The sequence below is a fragment of the Nicotiana attenuata genome, chromosome 7 (assembly GCF_001879085.1).
Source record: "Nicotiana attenuata strain UT chromosome 7, NIATTr2, whole genome shotgun sequence".
Taxonomy (NCBI): Eukaryota; Viridiplantae; Streptophyta; class Magnoliopsida; order Solanales; family Solanaceae; genus Nicotiana; species Nicotiana attenuata.
Window position 1 is genome coordinate 9,108,433 of NC_031995.1, and position 14,472 is coordinate 9,122,904.

The following is a 14,472-nucleotide window of genomic DNA, read 5'->3' on the forward strand; positions in this document are numbered from 1 at the left end:
GAGAAAAAGACGATTATTTGTTGGCCATGGTGAGAGAAGTGGTAGAGAGTTCTGAAGGAAAAATTAAAGTGATGCAAAGGGAGACAATGGTTTAGAACTGCTGGTCTGAAAAGTCGGATGATGTGGCAGTTGAATTAATTTTGCTATCCTTTTTCTTTGAACAAGCATGCAAAAAACACATTACTACTAACCTGTGGTGCAGGAACCAGGTTCCTGACCTGTTTTTGTAAAAGAGTTTTTTGCAGCTCTCCTCCAAAGTTCAACACTATACCTTTAGCTTCTATGATCATCATGCGTGTTTACCTGCAACGATATAGATGTGAGTTAGGCCTAGTCAGGAAACACTTTAGCCAATTTTACCTTAGTGTGACTATCACAGTCATGACAGCAGAAACAGGTTCTCGATTCGGTTCAAGTAATCCCAATGCCATCTTGTTTCTCAAAGTGTTCCCTGCTTAGAGCTTTGTAAAGATATCTGCAATCTGATCTTCCGTGCAATAAAAACTTATACAAATAAGACCCTTTTCCACATAGTCTCTTGATCCACAGTGAATGAGCACATCACTTGGCAGCTGCAACATATTCTGCTTCAGCTGTTGAGAAAGCTACTGAGTTTTGTTTCCTTATACCCAATGAGATAAAACACGATCTAAGGAAATGAGCCATTCCAGATGTGCTTATCCTGTCCACCAGATAACCTGCATAATCAGCGTTAGCATAACCAATAAGGTTAAAAACTGTCCCTTGAAGGATACTTCAGAACCAGGTTCTGTATGCCCAAATATCACAGAATTCTCTTAGCAGCCTTCAGATGAGATTCCTCAGGATTTGATTGGAACCTTGTATGTAATCCCACACTGAATACAATGTCTGGCCTGCTGGCAGTAAGGTATAGTAGAGATCCAATGATTCTCATGCTTCCATATCAATCCTTTTCAAGAGTTTGCATTTCTAACTGATACACGTTCCCTTTATGGACTGCTTCACTTGAAGACCCAGGAAGATATTCAGTTCCCTCATCGTACTCTTCTCAAACTCACTTCCCATGAGTTTAGCAAATTCTTTACATAATGAGTTAACTGTAGATCCAAACATGATGTCATCCACATAAATCTGATCAATGAGTAGGTTCCTTCCCTGTTTCTTTAAAGACAATGTATAGTCAATCTTTCCTCTTGTGAAGCCATTTTCCAAGAGAAACTTGGATAGTCTCTCGTACCAGGTGCTAGTGGCCTTCTTCAGTACGTACAGTGCCTTATCCAATTTGAATACATGTTCAGGATATACACGACGTTCAAAAACCTGGAGGTAGCTTGATATGTACTTCTTCCTTGAGAAAATCATTCAGGAAGGCACTCTTCACATCCATTTGGAATAAGGTGAATTCCCTATGTGAAGCAAAGGCAATGTGGATCCTAATAGCTTCCATGCGAGCTACTGGGCCAAAAGTCTCATCATAATTGATCCCTTCCTCCTGATTGAATCCTTGGACAAGAAGCCTTGCTTTGTTCCTTGTAGCATTTCCATGTTCATCCAGCTCATTCCTGAATACCCACCTGGTCCCTATGATGGGGTTCTGTCTGAGGGTCTAGGTATCAAGTGCCATACCTTATTTCTTTTAAATTGATGCAGTTCCTTTTGCATTTCAGTAATCCAGTCTGCATCCTACAAGGCTTCCTTGATATTTTTTGGGTTCTATTTGGGATAGAAATGCTGAGAAGGCTAGGGTTAGTAATGGAAGTACAGGTTCCTCTTGAGAAGTAGAAGAGGATGTTGCATTGTCTCTCACCTGTCTCCTTCATCTTACTCATCAAATCAGCCTTCCCATTTGAAACTCCAGATATTTCCTAGGGACCAAAAGTGGTTCATTATCTTAATCATCACCGTTTCCTCCCTTTTAGAGGAGGATGTCTCGTTGAATAGCACATAAACACTTCCTTCCACATAGTGTGCTATTTTGTTGTAGACTTTGTGGGTTTGCTTTGTGGGGAGTATCCCAGAAGGATTCCTTCATCGCTTTTTGCATCACACTTCCCAAGCTGGTCCTTCTCGTTGTTGAGAACATAGCATTTTCATCCAAAGATTCTCAGATGAGTTATCTTTGGTTTTCTTCCATTGAGCAACTCATAGGAGGTTTTGTTCAGGAGAGGTCTAATCATGCACCTCTTTTCACTCCTGCTCAATATTCCCATAGGAATTGCATGCTCCGTGTTCTTTGAACTTTGAATTTGACAGACCATGGACCAGGTCCTTCTTTATCAATATATCCAGAAGTGAGACACTTATATCCCCCCAATCCGTTATGCCAGGTCTTCGAATCATTGTCAACTGCATTCAAGCAGCTCATATCACCAGCTTAGTCACGAACTTCTACCTTCTTTTCTTCCCTACAACTAGAATGTACCCCTTCTTTCCACTTTCCAAAGGGTACATCCCTTCCTTGCAGGGCTTTCAGTGAGAGAAAATCCATGGTATTTCCAGTCATGTGCTTTGAGCATCTACTGTCCATGATCTATTGCAGTCCGCTTCCTCCCACTGTTCCCTGCACATCTAAATTATGGGTTAGATTTAGGAACCCAAACTAGTTTGGGTCCCTTGTTATGATAGAAGGGTTGGATAAGGGCTTTTCTAGTCCATGAAGGCAACATTTGTTTCTTGCGAGCGGTACCTGGTCCCCTGTTAGGAGTCACTTTGTCACTAAGCACTTTGTTTTTCTGAACACATTGAGCCCTGGCCTGGCAATTTTCTATGAAGTGACCATTGTTCCCACAGTGGGTATACAGCTAGTTATCAGGAACTGTGACGTACTTGCTGTGAGGGTTGTAAGGAGTTTTCTCCTTTTGGAACCCGATTCGCTGCTTGTTTCCACTATTGTTGAAGTACATGGCAGTGCCATCATCTGAGGACCAGGTCCACTTGAGAGATTTCTCAAGATCACTTTTTACTCTCTTCAATTCAGCTTGAAGCTGCCTATTTTTCTCGAGTTCACCACATATCCTAGTTCTAGCAACTTTCAACTCATTTTCAAGCCTAATGTGTTCCTTACTGGCTCTCTCCTTTCCTTTTCCAGAATTTTCAAGTTTTGACTTAATCTCATGTTTCACTATTGATTTCCTTAGTTCTGTAATTTTTGCCAAAAGATCATTCTTTTCTTTTCTGAAAGTTTCAATGGTTCTCTTATAGTCAGTAACTACAGCTACTAAGTCGTCTCTAGTTTGTTCAGATTCTGCTAATTCTAAGGTCAAAGAATCCCTATCCTCCATAAAACTATGAAAGGCATTGATTAATACGTTAGCTAAAGACATGAGTTTTCTTGGAGAATAGGATTTCAGATTTCTCTGAACATCCCTGAAATTTACCTCTTTGTTGTCTTCTTCATCATCATCATCTGGTCGTGCCATCAACGTAAAGGTTGAGTCATATTCACCTGGTCTTTTTCTCTTGAAGTTCTTGGAGAATTCTTGCTTCAAGAGAGGATAATTTTTCATGAAGTGTCCAGCCTTTCCACATTCTTAACAAAGATCATTGTTCTTTGATTTGTTAGAGCTATCCCTTTCTAGCACTTCTCCATCTCTTCTGACTATCTTCTGAAACCTTTTGGTTAAGTAAGCCATGTAACAGTCTTCCTCACTCGAATCATTGTTAGCAGCTTTAAGTACCCGGTACTTTTCCTTCTTTGGTTTTCTCCTTTCAAGAGTTGGTGGAGCAGCCATGAGGATCCTTCCTAGGTGTTAGCCTAATAGGAAGAACCTGCTCTGATACCACTTGTTAGAGACTGTGCGTCCACCAGACTGTATAGAGAACCTGGTTTCCTATGTGTTTCCTCTAAAAGTACTGATCAACCAAACTGTATAGGGATCTAGTCTTATATCAGTTTGATATAGTGCTAAGTTTGTGTGAGTCCACCTAATAGAAGAGTACCTGTTCCTTTATCGGGTTCTGTTGTGAATGCTAGTAAAGATGAATGTAAATAAGGCCGTGGATTTTTACATGGAAAAATCCCACACAAGGGGATCAAAAAATCACGACCTATACCTATAGGCTTTTAACTTCACTAACTTGCAATCTCCCTATTACAAGCCACTTTACAATAACTCTATTGCAAAGACTTCAACTAACTTGTGATGCTCTCATCACAAGCCACTCTATAACTATCCTAGTTACAAAGAATTTAACTAACTTGTGGTATTTTCACCACAAGCCACTTTGTCACACTACGGTTACAAAGGCTTTAACTAACTTGTGATGTTTCCACCACAAGCCACTTTGTCACCCTACGGTTACAAAGGATTTTTCTTATGACTCAACCTAATCAATGCTTCTAAGAAAGCTGGATAGGAGTTACAATGAAGAACAAATTACAAAGACTCTATAAACCTAAGGACTTAAAATATCTTCGATCTTGGATCAGGTCCTTGAGGTTGCAGCAGCTTTGTTCTTGAGAGAGGTTCTTGAACACTTGAGAGAATATTTTACTTTTCTTAGTTTGCAAGCTTTGGAACCTGAAACTTGTGTCTTGCATAAGGTTTATACTACACAAGACATCCTTAGTGATGTCCAATCTCAATGGGAAGTGATTGCTGCACTGTCTGCTGCACTGTCTGTTGCACTGTTGCAGTCAACCACTTTCTACAATTGCTTTCCAGCTGTAGTTGACTTGTACTTCTGTCAGAGAACCCTAAGGGACCAGGTCCCTGTTGTGTTCCTCTTTGTACAGTTGCGATCAGTCACTCAGTTGCGTTCCAGCTGTATAGTTGACTTGGACTTCTGTCAAAGAAGTACCAAGAGATCAGGTTCCTGATCCGGTTCTTCTGCACACCGCCTAGATTGTCTTGAGTTGAGTAACTTGAATGATGCTTTGTATAGACTCATTGTAGGTACACCTTGAGAATGATCACTTGAAGTGATGTGAGCACTTGAGTTGGTCAGAGAATGAGTGGGCGCTGGAAACAGTGCAGCGCGGTATAATCTTTATTTCCACCTATGTCCAATTGACTTTGTACTGCCGTGAGGAACCCACAAGAATATCAGGTCCTTGTCTGGGTTCCTACCTCGTGAAGCTGTAGCAAGTTCACATTTGGCTGGAATCCGTTCGATGCAGTGTAATCCAAGCGAGTCAGGTTCCCTATCTGGTTCTTGACATTAAGTTTGTTAGATCATCAAAACACAAGGCATAGATATTGAAAACCTATCACAGACGTAGAGGTTAAGCTTGATGGTCAAGTTATCCCCAAGAGAGTGAGTTTTAAGTATCTCAGGTCTATTATCCAGGGTAACAAGGAGATTGACAAAGATGTCACACATCGCATCGGAGCGGGATGGATGAAGTGGAGGCTCGCTTCTGGTGTCCTATGTGATAGGAATGTGCCGTTAAGACTTAAGTGTAATTTTTATCGAGTGGCGCTATGCTGTATGGGGCTGAGTGTTGGCCAGTCAAGAACTCCCACGTGTAGAAGATGAGAATAGCAGATATGAGGATGTTGAGATGGATGTGTGGGTATACTAGGCGAGATAGGATTAAGAATGAAGCTATCCGGGATAGAGTGGGAGTAGCCTCCGTGGAGGACAAGATGCGGGAGTCACGACTGAGATGGTTCGGACATGTTAGGAGAAGAAGCATTGATGCCCCTGTCAGGAGGTGTGAGAGGTTGGCCATGGAGAGTTTGAGAAGGGGTCGAGGTAGGCCTAAGAAGTACTGGGGAGAAGTGATAAGGCAGGACATGGCGCTGCTTCAGCTCACTGAGGACATGACCCTGGATAAGAGGGTGTGGAGGTCGAGGATTAAGGCAGAAGGTTAGTAGGTAGTTTATAGTGTTTACCGATAGGCTTAGTAGCGTGCATGTCCCTTCATATTCTTAGATTTTTATTACGATATGTGATTTTATTCGCCCCAGGTATTGTATTCCCTGTTGCTATTATTTGATACTACTTATCCTTTATCTCTCCCTTTTTCTCTTCCATCTTTCTTCCTTTCTTGCTTCCCTCTTCCTCTTCTTGCCCTTCCTTAGCCGAGGGTCTATTGAAAACAGCCTCTCTACCTGTATTAGGTAGGGGTAAGGTCTCCGTACAGACTACCCTATCCAGACCCCACATGTTGGGATCAAACTGGGTTTGTTGTTGTTGTTGTTGTGAAGTTTGTGCCGAAGTTAAACAAACTAAGAAATCATGTGCTTCTGTATTTAGAGAATCTGAATTGTTAAGTTTAATACATACTAATTTAGGAGACTTGAAACAAACTATGACTGGAGATGGAAAAAATATTATGTGACTTTTATCGATAATTTTTCTAGATATACAAAAGTTTATTTGTTGAGAAATAAAGATGAAGCCTTTGATAAGTTTTTAATCTATAAATCTGAAGTAGAAAATCAATTCGATAAGAAAATCAAAAGAGTTAGATCTGATAGAGGTGGTGAATTTACTTTGTTGAATGATTATTGTGAGAAAGAATGTATAATGCACGAGATAACTCCGCCATATTCTCCACAATCAAATGGTGTAGCAGAAAGGAAAAATAGGACCTTAAAGGAAATGATAAATAGTATGCTTGTTAGTTCTGGTGCTCCGGATAATCTTTAGGGTGAAGCCATATTATCTGCCTGTTATTTACAAAATAGGATTCCCTATAAGAAAACGGGTAAAACTCCTTATGAGTTTTGGAAGGGCTATCCGCCTAACTTGAAATATTTGAAAGTGTGGGGGTGCCTTGCCAAAGTTATGTACCCGATCCTAAGAAAAGAAAAATAGGGTCTAAAATATCTGATTGTATGTTTATTGGGTATGCTGAAAGTAGTGCAGCATATAGTTTTTTATTAGTCAAAAGTAATGTGCTTGAACACAATACTATTGTTGAAACAAAAAATGCTGAATTTTTTGAAAATATGTTTCCTTTAAAATTTGAGAATATTTCTGATGCTCCTATTATTCCAAGTGATTGTATTACTCATGTTCCTATTATTCAAAGTGATTTTGAAAGTGAGGAATTAAGAAGAAGCAAAAGATCGAGGAAAGAAAAATCATTTGGTAATGATTTTTATACTTATCTTGTGGATAATGATCATTTGACATATTCTGAAGCTATTTCTTCGTCTGATGCCTCATTTTGGAAAGAAACTATTGATGTAGAATTAAATTTAATTTTACAAAATAAAACATGGATTTTAGTTGATTTATCTCCGGGAGCTAAACCCATTGGTTGCAAATAAATTTTTAAGAAGAAACTCAATCCGGATGGTTCCATTGATAAATAAAAAGCTAGACTTGTTGCAAAAGGTGTTACCCAAAAATAAAATATTGATTATTTTGATACTAATGCTCCTGTAACTAGAATTTCCTCAATTCGTGTTTTACTTGCCTTGGCTTCTATTTATAAACTTTTTATTCACCAAATGGATGTTAAGACTGCATTTTTAAATGGTGATTTGGAAGAAAAAATTTACATGGAGCAACCTGAGGGTTGTATAGTGTTTGGCCAAAAAAATAAAGTATATAAATTGCTAAAATCTTTGTATGGTCTAAAGCAAGCACCTAAACGGTGGCATGAAAAATTTGATCAAATATTGATTAATGGTAGTTTTTCATCAATTGAAGTAGATACGTGTGTTTATACAAAATGTGTAGATGGTACATGTGTTATTATTCGCCTTTATGTGGATGACATGCTTATTTTTAGTTCTAGCCTTGATTTGGTAAATAAAACCAAACTTTTTTTGTCTTCTAATTTTGAGATGAAAGATATGGGAGAGGCTAGTGTTATTTTAGGTATGAAAATTATAAGAGATGACAATAGCTTAAAATTGACTCAGGAACATTATGTTAAAAGAATTCTTTAAAAAATTGATATTTTTGATGTGGTACCTGTAAGCACTCCTTATGATGCTAGTTGTCAATTAAAAAAGAATAAGGGAGATGCTATAGATCAAAATAAATATGCTCAAGTTATTGGTAGTCTAATGCATTTGATGAATTTTAGTAGACCTGATATTGCATATGCTGTGTGTAGATTGAGTAGATATACTTAAAACCCGAGTCATGATCATTGGAATGCATTAGTAAGAGTAATGAAATATTTGAGATGTTCCATCAACTATGGTATTAAATATAGTGGATTTCCCACTGTATTAGAAGGATACAGTGATGCTCACTGGATCTCTGATTCAGATGAGACAAAATCCACTAGTGGTTATGTGTTTACCCTCGGTGAGAGTGTTGTGGCATGGAAATCAGCTAAACAAACAATAATAGCTAGATCTACCATGGAATCTGAGTTTGTGGCATTGGAATTGGCTAGCAATGAGGACGAGTGGTTAAAGAACCTTTTGGCAAGTATTTCACTAGGAATAAAATCGACACTTTCTATGTCGATGCATTGTGATTGCCAAGCTGCAATAGCCATTGCTAAAAATAAATTCTTTAATGGGAAGAGTAGACATATTCGATTGATACATAATGTGATAAAGCAGCTGCTGAAAGATGCAATTATTTCCATAGATTATATGAAATCAGAAGTGAATTTGGCCAATCATCAAACTAAACCTTTGGGAAGAAAATTAATATTTGAAACATCGAGGGGAATAGAAATTTTGCCAATTTGAGTTATATCAACTATGATGGTTACCCAACCTATGTGATTGGAGATCCCATGAAGTAGGGTAATAACAAGTCATTAGTTGATCAAATGTGCACTATTAAATTATATCCCTATGGTGTGTGTATATATAGTGCAAGACTGCAAGGAATTGGAGGCTGAGTTATTAAACTCTTAATCTAATCCATAGCCTAATTTTAGGTGGTGTATTGCGCTGCAGAATACACTTGATGGATGGACCTATATGAGTGCAGAGTGGAGCTGCTCCTATGAAATTTATGGGAAAAAATTTCTAGAGCACTCATGAAAACCAGGCGCACGCATGGCCTATTAGCGCAAAATCGCGATAAACAACAAAGTGTGTGCGGGTAAAATGTGATACATAAGACACTAAACTTACAAAAGAATACTTGGTTAGTAGAAGTTCTAAACTTCACCAATTGTTTGTAAGTTTAATCTTATTTTATCTAGGTCTAGTTCATAGTCCAAGAGATACCAGATTCGACGCATTATGCTCATTTGTGAAAACCCAACAAAATTTCTTATTTCATTTATTCCATAATATTCTTTTTGAGCTATGTAGGGGTTGTAAGAAAATATAATTTTAATATCTAAAAAAGAATGTTCAAAAATCATGTCTAGGTACATTTTCTTAATATGAGGGATCTTTATTAAACCAATTACTTTTATTATTTGTAACAGATTATATAATTCTTAATTCAATTTGAAAATAATAAAACTTATATTGACTACCTATATCTGTGAGACTTGAAGTTTGTCATTGTATAGACTTAAATGGCTTTAACGTTTGTTAGTAAAGCCTTAATTGTTTTTCAATGTTGAACGTTATTTTGACCAAAGCTAACTGACTATTTAGTCTTAATTGTATTGATGTTTCAAAACGTTTTCAATCTTCTAATGGAAATATTTTTTTCTTTGTAACAGCCATTCTACTTTAAACTCACTCACTCTCTCTCTCTCTCTCTCTCTCTCTCTCTCTCTCTCTCTCTCTATATATATATATATATATATATATATATATATATATATATATATATATATATATATATATATATATAGTCTTGTCTTCATTTTTAAAAAAGGTGTGAACAAAGGAAAACTTTTCTCCTCCCTTTCTTTTGTGCTGGGTTTTCTTTTGATTAATCTTTGTTGTTTCTGTTCCTAATTATACTAGAAGAGCTTGTTGAATCCTCGGGAATACGCCTAATAATATTCATGATAGGTTATATATGTATCCTTGTTATATTTTGATGATCTAACAAACTTAGTGTTAAAGAACCAGATACGGAACCTGTTGCATATCCTCAAGATCTTAAGATCAACAAGTCTCTGGTTGGGAACACTATCCAACTCTTCAGAGTCAAAGGAACAACAGAGGAAACAGATAGCTACCAGTTCTAGTGGTGACTGTACAAGTCAACTCTTCCCAACTGTAAAATTGCTGCCTACACATGCTACAATGCAGAAACAATGCAGCAATCAACTTTATGGGGAATGCCCTTTGTCTAACTTGCTTACATCATCCAAGTGATGTCACAAATGAATTATTAACATCAAGTAAGGCAAAAACAAATCACTTTCACATTCAAGAACTCATCAAGCATTCTCTCAAGTCTGTGTCAATCTTGCAAGTGATTCTCAAAGGCATCAAGAACGAAGAACAACATAACCAAGGACCAGTTTCATGTATTGAAAAGTTTTTACATGTCCTTAGTTGTGTTGTACCTTTGTTGAAGCACTTTACTTGCAATTCCCACTTAGCTTAGTTAGAAGCATTGTGTAGAAAACTTCTGTAAATCATAAACCTGTGTGTTTGTGTCTTGGCTAGAGTTAGTTGAGTTGTAAGCCTTTGTAATAGAGTTATTACATAGTGGCTTGTAATAGAGTTGTTACAAGTTAGTGAGGGATTAAGAGGTTAATTCCTAGGTTACAATAGGTTATAATCTGAAGTTTGCTCAGTAGCGAAGTTGAAATCCTACAAGGGTAGGTCGTAATTTTTAATCCCGTGAGCTGGGAGTTTTCCACGTAAAACTCCATTGTTATTTACTTACTGCAGTGTGAGTGTGTTCTGTGGGAACTAATATAGAACCTAGTTCTCTATATAGTTTGGTGGACCCTTAGTTTCTATCAATTTGTATCAGAGCGGGTTCTTTCTATAAGGCTAACACCTAGAAATGATCCTTATGGCTGCTCCTCCAAACTTTGAAGAAGGCCAATCTACCTACAGGCCACCAAGGTTCAGTGGCCAATATTATGGATGGTAGAAGACTAGGATGCACGACTTCATCATGGCTAAAGATTTCGAGCTTTAGGATGTCATCTATGATGGACCCTTCTTTCCTACCAAGACTGTTGGCGACCCAGCTGTAGCTGTAACTGTTCCTAAAACAAGAAAGGAATTCAACGACGCTGACCGAAAGGCTATAGAAAAGAATTTTCGTGCAAAAAAGATTCTAGTATGTGGCATTGGACCAGACGAATACAACAGGATTTCAGCCTGTCAATTAGCTAAGGAAATATGGGAAGCTCTCAAAACAGCACACGAAGGGACGACTCAAGTCAAGCAGTCGAAGATTGATATGTTAACCACTGAGTATGAGCTCTTCAGGATGAAGGACGACGAGTCCATTCAGGACATGCACCTCGATTTACCTCTATCATCAATGAGCTTCACTCACTTGAGGAAATCATTCTCAGAAACAAACTCGTCAGGAAAATCCTTAGTGTATTACCTGGTTCTTGGGAAAGCAAGGTGAATGCCATCACAGAGGCAAAGGATTTGCAGAAGCTGACCATCGATGAACTCTTTGGTAATTTGAAAACCTATGAAATGAAGAAGAAGAAGGATAATGAAATAAGAGAGCCAAAAAGGGAGAAGAACCTGGTTCTCAAGATAGATAACAATAACTCAAGTGGTGAGGATGCTAACATGGCTTACCTGACAAAGAGATTTCAAAAAATGGTTCGCAGAAATGGAGACATTCCAAAGAGGGGCAGTTCCAGCATGCCCAAAGGGTATGATCTATGTCATAATTGCGGAAAGCCAGGATATTTCATCAAAGATTGTCCTCTCCTCAAACAAGATCAGTACAAATACAACACAGACAAAGTAGCCAAGAGGAACCCGGTTCCTGACAAAAGATTCAATAGAAAAGACGTCACTGACAATGTTGTGAAACAGGCTCTTGCTGCATGGGGAGACTCTTCTAGCGTATCCGGAGAAGATGATGGGCAAGGTGAAATCTCCACGATGGAAGTAGAAAGTGAAGCAGCTGATTATGACTCCTTGCTCTAATGGCTAAATCAGATGAGGATGAGGAAGATGACGATGAAGATGAGGTAAATCTTCTAGATTTTCAAAGAAATTTAAAATCCTATTCTCAAAAGAAGCTTATATCCTTGGCTAATTTTTTAATTGATGCATATCACAGTTTCATCAATGATAAAAATGCGCTAACCACGGAACTATGAGAAATAGAACACGAGAGAAATAATCTAGTGGTGGTTGTGGTTGATCTAAAAGAGGCCAATGTGAGTTTAAAAAGGGAAAATGATATATCTGGACTGATAGAATTTCAAACATAGAGCATGAGAGAGATGACCTATTGGTAGTAGTTGTAGACCTAAAGGAAATAATTGGGGAACTAAGAAGGGAAAGTAGGCTTGTGAACACTCAAAAGGGAAAGGAAGTTGCAATGAGGCACACCTTAGGCTTGAAAATGAGCTAAAATCAGTGTCTAATCTGTGTGCTGAGCTTGAGAAAAACAGACAACTTCAATAAGATCTAGGCAGAGTGAAGAATGACTTAGAAAAATCTCTTAAGTGGACCTGGTCCTTAGATGCAATCACTACTATGTATAAGAACAATGGGGGAAACAGGCAAGGAATCAAATTCCAAAAAGAAAACCCCCCTATAATCCGCATAGCAAGTACGTTACTGTACCTAATAACTGACTTTGCACTCACTGTGGTAACACTAGACATTTCAAGGAAACATGTAAAGCCAGATTCCAGTCCCAACAGAAAAATAAAGTTTTTGCTTAAAAAGTAACTACTGCTAAAGAACCCGGTCCCTCATATAAATGTCGACCTCAGGAAACAGGTTGAGGACCTAAAGGAGAGACTGCTCAACGAGCAGCTGTCAGCTAATTCTAGAATGGACATCCTTCTTAGAACCCTTGCCTCTTCATCTGGGCCTTCTCCTTCTAGTGCTCCCTAAACAGTGTCCCTTTCCCAAGTGTCAAGTCCTGATGATGTTTATTGCTGGTACTCTTGTTTTTGTTGTTTTTATTTTGTGAATGTGTTGGCAACAATGGAACTAGTCCCTGCTTAAATATCCAAATATTAATAAAAGCTTCTTCCTTTTGATGTGTATGCATTGCTCTTATGCTCTGTTTTTAGTCATGTTTGTGTGCACATATGTGGCATGAGTCAAATAAGCTGGACTTCTTTTTTCTTAATGCTTGCTACTGATCTTTTTATGATGCCAAAAGGGGGGGGGGGGATAATTGAGGTGGAACAAGATGGGGAACAAATTCAGGGGGAATACAGGAAATGCGAATGTTATTCTGGCTCTTAGGGGGAGCTTGAATTATAAGTTTGTCATCATAAAAAAGGGGTAAATTGATAGGTTATATATGTATCCTTGTTATGTTTTGATTATCTAACAAACTTACTGTTAAAGAACCAGATAACCTGTTACATATCCTCAAGATCTTAAGATCAACAAGTCTCTAGTTGGGAACACTATCCAACTCTTTAGAGTCAAAAGAACAACAGAGGGAACATATAGCTACTAGTTCCAGTGGTGACTGTACAAGTCAACACTTCCCAGCTGTAAAGTTGCTGCCTGCACACGCTACAGTGCAGAAATAATGCAGCTGTCAACTTTATGGGGAATGTTCTTTGCCTAGCTTGCTTACATCATTCAAGCGATGTCACAAATGAATTATTAACATCAAGCAAGGCAAAAACAAATCACTTGCACATTCATGAACTCATCAAGCGTTCTCTCAAGTCTGTGTCAATCTTGCAAGTGATTTTCAAGGGCATCAAGAACGAAGAACAACATAACCAAGGACCAGTTTCATGTATTGAAAAGTTACATGTCCTTAGTTGGGTTGTACCTTTGTTAAAGCACTTTACTTGTAATTCCTACTTAGCTTAGTTAGAAGCATTGTGTAGGAAACTTCTGTAAATCATAAACCTGTGTGTTTGCGTCTTGGCTAGAGTTAGTCGAGTTGTAAACCTTTTTAATAGATTTATTACAAAGTGACTTGTAATATAGTTGTTACAAGTTAGTGAGAGATTAAGATGTTAATTCCTAGGTTACAATAGGTTGTAATCGGAAGTTTGCTTAGTAGTGAAGTTGAAATCCTACAAGGGTAGGTCGTGGTTTTAATCCGTAAGCTAGTAGTTTTCCACGTAAAACTCCATTGTGTCATTTACTTACCGCAGTATGAGTGTGTTCTGTGGGAACTAGTAGAGGACCTGGTTCTCTATATAGTTTGGTGGACCCTTAGTTTCTATCAATTCATCACGGTGTGAACGAAATATCCTTAAGGACAATTGTCCTAAACACGCATCAAGCTAAATATTATTCTCCATAATCCAATATATTTCCAACAATTAGACGAAGGTAAAAACTTACCATAGATGAATGAGAGTGAAAAATGAAACTTGCATTTAAACACTGGATAAACACTGAATAACCTTGCTTAGGCATTATGCAGAGTCTTCTTGACGGTAAATGACTGAGAAGAAGGAAATGATCAACTTGCTGCTCCTCAGATATAGCTATGAACTATTTGTTAAGAAATTAATTATTTAAGCCATCCACCCTACAATTTTCTTATTATTTTCTA